A 10,353-nucleotide genomic window follows, 5' to 3' on the forward strand; every position below is an offset into this window, starting at 1 on the left:
ATTCACAGACTACTCTAGACATATTAAATATAAATTTTATAGAAATGAGGCTATAATCAGTAGTAATGCAGCTAAAAACTACTCTTTATATGACTTCTCACTTGTTCATCTCTAAAACAATGGGCTGAAATAAATAATTTCCAAGTCTTTTTCCAGCTTTAGATTGTAAGATGCTATCCAGGGGGACCCCTAGATGATTGCCGGATTAGTGGGACTTATGCATGCAGTTCCCAGGTACCTACCTCAATGTCCCACTCAGCTTACATGGGAAGCTTTACAAAGAAAGAAGGTGAGGAGGAGAGTAAGAGATTATACTCTGGTGACAAAGGATATTTCCGAGAAACAACTTTTCCCTGAGAGTTACTGCCAATTTGTTATCAGCAGCTAGGAAACTAAAAAGCCAGAGAAGACTGAGGTGTGAGAAGCTTGGAGGATCTCACAGGGACTGACTGGTCTGGGTAATAGCGTTTGCGTTCAGGGACTGCCACCTAGGAGAGAGTTCCAGTAAGACCTAAGCACTGGGGCTCAAGTAGGAGCGGGGATTGACTGAAAATGCCACAAAAGGACTTTTTTGGGGGAGGGGATGGAAATGTTTCAGAACTGGATTGTGGTGGTAGTTGAGTAGTGCATAAGTATATTTAAACTCACTGAGTTTGTACATTTGAAACGGGTAAGTATTATGTCATGCAAATCACACTTTAGTAAAGTAAAAATACTCTGCAAGTTTCATTTGGTACCTAAATGATCACATACTAGGAGGAAAGTTGAACAGACATCAACAAACCTGAAGTTTAGTTTAAATTCAACTCACTTACCAACCAGATTCAGAACACTTGCGCCTACCAAGATATCATAGTGTAAGCAAAAAGGAATCGTCTCTATAAAAGAATACATGATCCATAATCTTCATCTCCTCTCTAAAATTTTTCATATAAAATATCCAGCATTCAAATACATATCATCTGTTGTTGAGGAGACAGGATGACATGGCCAAAACCAAAAGAGAACCATAAGAAACGGACCTAAAATGATTCAGATGGAGTTTTCAGACACTGACATGGAAATAACTGTTATTAATATGTTCCACAAAGTGGCCAACAAAATGGAGAATTTTAGTAAACAACTGAAAACCATAGTAAATACTTAAGTGGAGATTGTAGAACCGAAATACACAAAACACCTACGATTAAGGTAAACCTGTATGGTTTTAAAAGCAGAACCAACAGAGTTGAGATGAATAGGTAAGTGGAAGATAAGTCAGATGGAAATATCTAGGCCAAATCATGTACAGAAAGAAAAAGCGTGGAACATGTGAAAAATAAGAATGTTAATTGGGCCATTTTTATAGATAAGTGGTTGCTCCTCAATCTACAATTTTCAAGGGATTTTGAGACAACTACAAAAGCTTCATCCATCAGTTCTCATCCTCCTGATTCAGAATTGTCTCATAGAACAATAACTTCCTGATGTTTCTGGCTGTGCATGGCTAAGTTTCAAGCGGCCTATTTGAGGGTCTCAATCATGGCCACAGAGTATACAGGAAGGAAGCTAGATACATGGACCATATTTAAGAGGAGGTTCTATCTTTATTGAATGGGTCATTGTCTGCTTGGAGGAGGTGCATGAATTAGTTGTGGCTGGAATCAGTGTGGGGCCAAGATGACAAGCAGTGATACAAAAGAGGCACTGGATACAGTCCACTCCTTGCTTTGCTTCAAGTCCAAATACTAAGGTCTTCAGGTGGTGGCCAGCTGCAATCCCTCCAAGCACAGGTTTAGGGCTGTGGGGGTGCTATACTCAAAGCGATAACTGATATTTATTATCTCCTTCATCACCAATTATATAATTTCTCCAACTTTCCTTAGCACTTTAGTGTTCTAAGTCATTTGCTTGTCGAGATGATCTAGACATTCATCTCTGTGGGTTTCAGTCCCCTCAGGTGCCTCTTTTGTCAGACTAGGATGGTTTGCAACTGCAAAATTGTCATTATCACCAGGAATTTAGGCACCAAGTGATGCTTGAATTAGTTCCCTGAATTCCAGGTAGAACTTTCCCCATTTCCACTGTGTAGCAGAAACTCTATTGCCTCATGATAATAAGATCAATACCTCCATCCTTACAACTGGATCGGAGCAAAAGGAGTCCCAATGACCAGGTATTCTCATACTTCAGGTTCACTGGAATCTTTACCATGTCCCGTGGTGGAAGCATCCACCATGCGCCTCCCTCTACTGAGGAATCACAACCTCTTATCCAGGGACTTTTAGTACAGGAAAATGATGTTTGAAATTAAAACTGGGTCACTGGGAGCTGTGAGGAGGATACCTATCCTAATCCCACCAATGGCTTCTGGACTCATGGATTGTGACCATACTCCCATATTTTAGCTGTTTGTTCAGTCATAGCACATTCTAGAGCATATGACCCCAGCGCCACAGGTGTTAGTTCTGAGCAGCCCCTTAGCCAAAATTATAGTACATTCTTTTTTCTTTCATAAAGACAGATGCATCTGAGAGATCCGTATGTGTAAAGAAATTGGACCTCATGGTTATAAACACATGATTTCATTTCCTTAGCACTAAAATGGGATCCTTTAGTCTGAAAATTTCTATGAGACCTCAAATCAGTGAGACAGTCATTCTCTACCCCTTGATGGTGGTGCTGCCATGGATGTTATTGAGTAAATGAATATTTCCTGTGTCTGTGTGATAAGCTCTACTCACGATTTTTCCCCTCCAATCAATGCTTGATCTCATTCTGACTTATTAGAAGGAAATCCATTCTTTTGTTTCGAAGACTTCCCTCTACCTTTCTTGTTCCAACTCATCAAAAACACCGGGGTTTTATTCAAATCGAGACAGTGAATCTGACGGCCCCATGTCAAGTTTGGGGGACTGATTCATTCCTGCTCCCTTCTAGATGCTGTTTGGATTTTGCTGCTAAATTCTGATCCTGCAATCCCAGCCTTATTCTGATGATTCTCTTACTGGTCTAGACCTCTGTTAGCCTGAAGTGGGGTCCCAATAATGGACTCCATCTTTGCTGTTCCCTTAACATTCTCACGCCAAGTAATGCATAAGGGACTTACTGGGAAGACATCACCGACAATTCAGGCCCTTGTGTTGACTTGCATATCCTCCTTAAGATTTATCTTGGAAGTACTCTATACCTTCATGCAAATATCAAAGTCATTCCTTGGTAATCACTTCTCCATTCTATGAATTAAAATGATTTATTTCTAAGCTATCCAAACAACGCAAAACACAATCCAAGATACAGAAGGAGGTAAAGAGAGAACCTAGGTCTTTTGATGGTGGCTTCCTGGGAGTAACTCTCCCAACTTTGGAGCCCACGATAACCCTATAGTATATATAAAGATACTGCAAAACACACGCCCTGGTCAGTCATGCCAGAGATATCCTCTTTTGGTAATTTAAATTCATACTTCTGTGTATTTAGAGACGGCTGAAAAATCAAGTCCAGTCGGAAAGGGATCTGGGTGCTAGAAAGAGGCAGAAGTATGAGGGCTTGTGTGCAGGCTGCAGGTGTCTTGGAAAGGCTGTGGCTACACTGCTGGCCCAGAGGTACATGGCTGAGTCTCCCAGCTCTGTGGCTGGATCTCCACAGTGGACAATGGTGCATCAGGATTTCCAGCTGAGAATCAATTCTTGAATATTTAGGACTTCTCCAAGAGAGTATCCTTGTAGAATAAAATTAGAAACTCCACTTTCTGCCCCAGCATCTGTCTCTACCAATGGAGGTATAAGTGACCAGAGATGGGGTCACACGTCAGGATAACTCTCATCCACCTCTCTGTGACCAGGTGGCTGGGAGTCTTGTTTGACTTCAGGTTCTGTGTGTCCTGTGGGAGGAAAAAGAAGCCAGAGATTGAATAAGGAAATGGTTTAGAAGAGCCTCAGGTAAGTCCAAGATGAGAAATTCCCAAGGATTTCACCTGCTTGCAAGACACTAAATATAACCCAATACAAGAGCCAGATATCCATGGCAGAGTCCGGGCAGGAATGAGTCTTCTCCTAGCTCAGGCCTCTGCACCCCATGGATTCCTGCTACACACACTGGGGCGCCCCCTACAGGAGAGAGGAGGGAGCCTCTGTGTCAGTGCAGGCATCTGACTCCCCAGGACACAGGGGTCTGCTCAGCCCATGGTGTCTGCTAGCCTGTGCAGGATGGAGGACCATGGCACGGGGCAATGCCAGAAATCATGGGGTTCGGCAAGGACAGCCCCGAGGATGCAGTCCTGCTCTGAAATGTCAGGGGCCTTCCAGTCTTATTGCCTGTTGTGAGCAACAATCCTGGGGCAGAGGACTCTGTGGCTGATAATGCAGGATGTGAAGACCTGAAGAATTAGGATGAGAGTGACAGAAGGAAAAGGAATTAGGCCTGAAAGCGTCACAGCTGAGAGGAAGAGAGGCTCTTGGGGAGCTCAGTCCCGGGACATGTAGCAGACAATGACCTGGAAAGAATGATCCAAATCTGAGGAGGAAACAATTGTCCTCAGAGGTAGGAACTGACTGAGCTGGGTGGTGAGGGGAGGAGGTGTTCTGGAAAAGGGCTCAGCCTGTTTGGAGCTGGGACAGGGGCTAGGTCCAGGGTCTCACTTGGGTGGAAGGAATAGTCAGAGGAAGGTGCCTGTGGGCAGGGTTCATGGCAGCACTGCTGTGCCCAGAGTGTAAAGTGGCCCCTGAAACATTCCCCAGGGCCATGTGCCTCCTGAAGGCTGCTTGGAGCAACTGGAGCCGGACCCTCTGGCTTGCATGCAGCTGGGCACAGACTGGAAGAAGGCTGAGCCAGGCCCCAGGCTGTGGGTGTCTGCTCTGGGCACTCAGCACTGCAGCGACCCCTGAGTGCACAGGCTGCATGAGGTTCTGGGATCTCTGTCTGGGGCCCTACAGGAGATGTTGAGCTAGTCTTGGTTGTCCCAGGGCCCCCCTGCTAGACCCAGGATGTTTGAGCACGGGGAGAGGTTGGCTGTGTGGGGCTGTGTCTCTGCTGCTAGCACAGAGATACAAGGCAGAGTCATTGGGCTCCAGGGCGTCCACGTGAAGGTAGAACCTGGAGCTGTCTGGGCACTCAGGTGAGAAGCGACCGGAAGCAGTCTCATTCTCAACAAGTACCTTGTAACTGTAGGCAAACATGAGCTTTGGTGGCTTCTGAGCGCTCTGTTGATACCAGTACACAGCATTATGTCCCAGATGTTGTTCACACTTGAGGGTCACTCTCCTCCCTGTCTCTGTTAACAGGTGTTTTGGGATCTGGGTAATTCCAGTGTCCATGGGGACTGTTGAAAGAAAGGTCAAAATCAGACAAAGTCCAGAAAGAACAGTGTTGCTGTGGCCACAGGGACTCTGCTTTGGTCCAGGGCAGCCCCTGGAACATGAGACTCACCTGCTCCCAGTAGACAGAGAGCCACAGAGCACAGCAGCCTGCAGCCCATGGTGCAGTCAGAGATGTTGTGGGCATCATCTAGCTTGGGTGTCCTGGGGAAGGGGCTGGGCTCTGGTCTCCTGGGCTTTGGTTGGTGATTTGCCTGTGATGTCACTGTCCCTGTCATTTTCACCAGCCCCAAAGTGTATTTCTTCTTCCCCTTTCACACCTTTTGTAGATTCTGATAGAAGGTGAATTCAAACTGACTGTGTTGAGCTGTCCGTCTACCAGTTGCTCTCACACTATTAGTTTCTCGCCTCCTTATCCAGACTCTCTCTCCATCCCCGTTCCTTCTAAGGCCCTGCTCAAAGGGCACTGTTCAAGGGAGAGACCATATCTGCATCAAGGGAGCTCCTTCCTTCCATTTCAGCTGTGTAGACATCACCTAAAAAGTCATTTTCTTCAGGATCTAAGCCACATTGAGCCCTTTTGTCCATATCTGTGGAAAGGGGATTCGAAGAGAGTGCTTCCATTTGGAGCCAGTGCCCTCCATTAAAATAGGCAGACTGTGCTGCCAGTGAAGAGCCAGGCACTGGGAAGGGTGGTTGAGGGAACAAGGGATCAGCCAACCTCCACCCCAGTACTGAGGGTAAAATGCATGACTGGGCATAGAGCAAACAGGATGCTCAAGGAGAGCAACACAAGTCATCCGAGTAAAACAAAGGAAAATCAATTTAATTAATTTAATTTTATTTTTTAATAAATTTATTTTGTATTGATGTTCAATTTGTCAACATATAGAATAACACCCAGTGCTCATCCTGTCAAGTGCCCACCTCAGTGCCCGTCACCCAGTCACCCTCACCCCCCACCCACCTTTCCTTCCACCACCCCTACTTCGTAGTGAAAGGGAATAAAGGGGAAGGGAGAAAAAATAAGTGGGAAATATCAGAAAAGGAGACAGAACATGAAAGACTCCCACTCTGGGAAACGAACTAGGAAAATCAATTTAAAAATGATTTACATTTACTATCTTTGAGGAATCTGCAACCAATGCTCCCACTGGACCTAAGGATGCAGCTCCAATGCCCTGCTTCCCTCAACATTCCTTCTACTATTCACTCTTCCCACCACTCACCCCAGCCTTAGAGTTTCAAAAGAGCCCCAGCGCCTCCTTTTGGGCAAGGCAGCGTTATCCCAGTTTGCAGACTTCTTAGCAGCCCAATGGTATCAGTTTAGAGGATGCCTATTCCTCATTCAACAGAAGAGAGGACAGGGGATGAGGGTCAGTGGCTCTGTGAGGGGTACAAGATGTATGCAGGTGTGAAGAGGAAGGAAGCATCTGAAACAAAAAAAGAGGCAGCAACATGGCCTTTCATCCATTGACCTAGGACATTAGGTCTCTACTCATTTTTCTAAATGTAATAAAGTTTAAGTATTTTCAGGGTGGCCACTAAAACAAAAAAAGTAAAGGTATAGAAATTAGAATTTAAGCAAAGGAATTGATATTCTTCTCCTGAATGAGGTATCTAATGGACCTCCAATTCACTAAATCTGGAGATAATCCCATTCATAGACAAGAATCCAATATTAACTGTGGTGGAAAGGCTAGGATTGTTACTAATATGCTAGACATCCATTGTAGCAAAGAGTCACTGATCGGCTGTTCTACAAGGAAAGAGCAGAATATGAATAAATAAAAAAATTTTTGCATGGTTTGGCTTCCAAAATTAGAGTTCTAAGGATTGCAAATAACAATTTAATATAAACCGATATCTGGAACACTAAGGGGAAGTGAAAAGCTCAGTTGCCCTAAGAACAATAACTAACATAAGCCTTTCCCAAAGCAAGGGGTAGAGGTGAAAGGCTGAATGGTGAGTTTAAGTGACCTGAATTAGGGATGTGCCCGTGGAAGGAAAATGATGTAAGGACAACCCGAATCAGGGGAGAACACTCAAGAGGTACAGTGGGACACAGGTAAGGAAATTGATATAAACAATGTCTGTATATAATAATAATAATGGCAAATGTGGCTTGAAGATCCCAAGAAAGCTTGGGTTTGGGGCACAGAGTCCTGAAAAGGAAACCTTAGAGTGAGTGTAAGGAAATCCTCTCTTCTTGGCCACATCCTGATGGGCATGCACAGCGTGGGAGTCCAGAAGCTGAGAGAAGACAGGTTCTACTAGGCTGGAGAGCAGAGCAGAGACTTCAGAAGATGTGGAGCTGGAAGCCACTGGCATTCAGACCCAGCTAGGATGAGAAACAGTGGTGAAAGTGCTGTGGTTCCCCACTGAGACCCCTAAAAGGCCATGCATTAGTAATAATGACACATGCCAGGGCTCCCTAAAGAATCATTTAGGTGTCTCCTCATTGATTATTCCATCCCCACACTCTCACTCTTCTGATCTATACTGTACCAGTGCTGTTGTACCAGATTCCAATGTGCTCATGCTACCTGGCTTCAGGTAGGACCCATGACTAGCTACTGCCTTGAGATTCATGTCCAAAGTCCTTTGAAGGTCTATAATATCCTCCATCATCTAGGTACTGCATGATCTGCAGGAATCTTCAAGATGCCACTGGATCTGAATTGAGAAGAATGGCCCTGGTCATCCTTCTGGAAAGGAGGGAGTCTGCAGAGCACAAGCCTACCCCTCCTGGTGCTTATCCTCAACATTTTCTTTCCAATTCACCTGTTGCCAGAACTTTCATGCTTCTCCAAAGAGATTTCTATCCAGCAAACTCGGTGATGATCCGAATATTCTTACAATCTTAGATATTTTTATCTTCATCTGTTTTTCCTCTTTAGGCTGATAAGTAGAATTATGTAAGGCTTCTCAGAGCATAACTGTAGATCTGCCCCATCAAGGATGTTGGCAGCCTGTACTAGAGATAAGAAACTCCAGTCAGGAAGCTCACTGGGAGTGAAAGGGGCCTCAGGGTCAGGTGAACATGTAGCCCTGGTGTACAGTTGCCTGGCTGAGCCAGGGGGTTTGTGCACAGGGAGGTAGTGACTTTGCAGGGCTGTGTCTTGACTGCTGGCACAGAAATACACAGCAGAGTCACCTGTCTCCAGGGAGTCGACATGAAGGTTTAAATGAGCTTTGTCAGATGTCTCAGGTGAGAAACGACCTGGAACTGATTCATTTAGAAAGAGTTCCTTATTGTTGTAGATAAACATAACATTCAGCAGTTGCTTGAGGTCTTGCTTATACCAGTACATAGCATTATGGCCCAGATTTTGTTCACATTTTAGTGACTTCTTAGATCCCACGTGCGCGATGAGGTATCTTGGAGTCTGGGAAACTGTTGTGTCCAGGGGTGCTGAGAAGGAAAGGAGAAGAATTCAGACCAGTCCCAGATGGCAGGCTCTTGCTGGCCACATGATGAACAGGCCTAGAGACTTAATTTTGCAGCACACCAGCTGGACCAAGGACTCACCTGCTCCCAGGAGGCAGAGGACCATACAGCAGAGGAACCCGGAGCCCATGGTGGAGACAGGCACAGTCTGGTCCTCAGTGGTAAGAAGGAGGCGGCAGTTCTCCACTGCCCTGACAGGTGCGCTGCCCGTGATGTCACAGCCCAGAATGACTTCCCCATGCTGGGCCTCTCCTCTTCCTTCATTTCCTGCCCTTGTGCCTTTCAAGACATGCTAATTTCTCCTCTTTTCAAAGGAATTTGGAATTTCTGGGGATAATTTGAATGGGGCAGCCTGTAGACTCAAGGATTTTTTTTTTTTTTTTTTTTTTTTTTTTTTTTTTTTGCCTCCCTGGCTTTTGGCTCTCCCAGATCTGGCCACCTCCTCCCCATTTAGGCTTGACTCTTAAAGTTGGGAAAGTTTCTCTTACCTGGATCCACTCCTTCTCAACAGCAATGCAGGGTGATCCCATTCAAATCTCCACTCCTTCGAATATCTATGTATCCTCAGCAGCCCCCTGGTTACTTCAGTTGTGGACAAGAAAACCACCGTGGGGTCTCACACAGGCATCAGCTGTAGACCATTAAAATGCATGAAGAAATATTAGGAGCAAATTCTGTTGATGCTTCTCTTTGAGGAAGAACATACTGCAACCCCATTCCCTGTGAAGGTGTTCTCTGTCTGAGGGGCAGAGCCATGTAGAGCAGGAGGCAGCTAGGCAATGAGAAGCCCCTTTGGGACAGGACCAAACGGTTGGAGAGGTGAATGACAACATGGAAGTGGAGGAAAACCTGGACTTAACGACTTTACTGTCCTTGGCCTGTCTATAGGTCACTTTCTTTTGTGGTCCCAATGTTGCAACTTAATGTTTAGCCTAAGGTTTCTCAACCTCAGAGATATTGCCATATTACAGTACTGGATGTCGGTGTTGTGGGCACTGCTTAGCAACAGCACTGGTGTCTATCCACTACATGCCAGTAGCACACCCTACCGCAGCTGGAGTAACAAGAAGTCTCCAACATCACTAAATTGCTCCTGTTGACAACGACTGCCCCCTTTATTCATTCCAGCCACCCCCAGCCCCACTCCATCACCTCTTTCATGGGGTTCTGGAAGAGCAACAGCTCCTCCTAATGGTCACCAAGGCACACTTCTCAGATCTCACTTCCCTCCTGGGCAGAGTCCAGCGCTTATTAAACCCAAGTAGGGAGGAGCTAGGCATGAGAACAAGACACTATGACTGCCACCGAGGCAGCAGGCACACACACATACACTCACATCCACATCCACCACACACATGGTTTGGCAACACTAACTGTCAACTACTGGTCCACTTCGTCAAACACAAATGTTTGCCTTTCCTTTTTATATTTTTTTCTTAATTGAACACAGAACAGGTGCTTGGGACGCAGTAGCGAACCAAACAGACACAACCACCACTCTAACACGCTTTCCTTATTTGCTGTCATTGAACAGCTATTTAGTGCAAAGCACAGGTAAGGCAGTATTCTCATATTCGTGAGGCTTGCATTCTGATAGGAACAAAAAGA

General features: G+C 45.4%; 1 pseudogene; it reads right to left on the reverse strand.

Annotated features, from left to right (window-relative positions):
• Positions 1–4,907: 4,907 nt before the first annotated feature.
• On the reverse strand, positions 4,908–8,875 carry LOC129510489 (uncharacterized; annotated as a pseudogene).
• Positions 8,876–10,353: the final 1,478 nt, after the last annotated feature.

The sequence above is a fragment of the Nyctereutes procyonoides genome, unplaced genomic scaffold, assembly GCF_905146905.1.
Source record: "Nyctereutes procyonoides isolate TBG_1078 unplaced genomic scaffold, NYPRO_anot_genome, whole genome shotgun sequence".
NCBI lineage: Eukaryota > Metazoa > Chordata > Mammalia > Carnivora > Canidae > Nyctereutes > Nyctereutes procyonoides.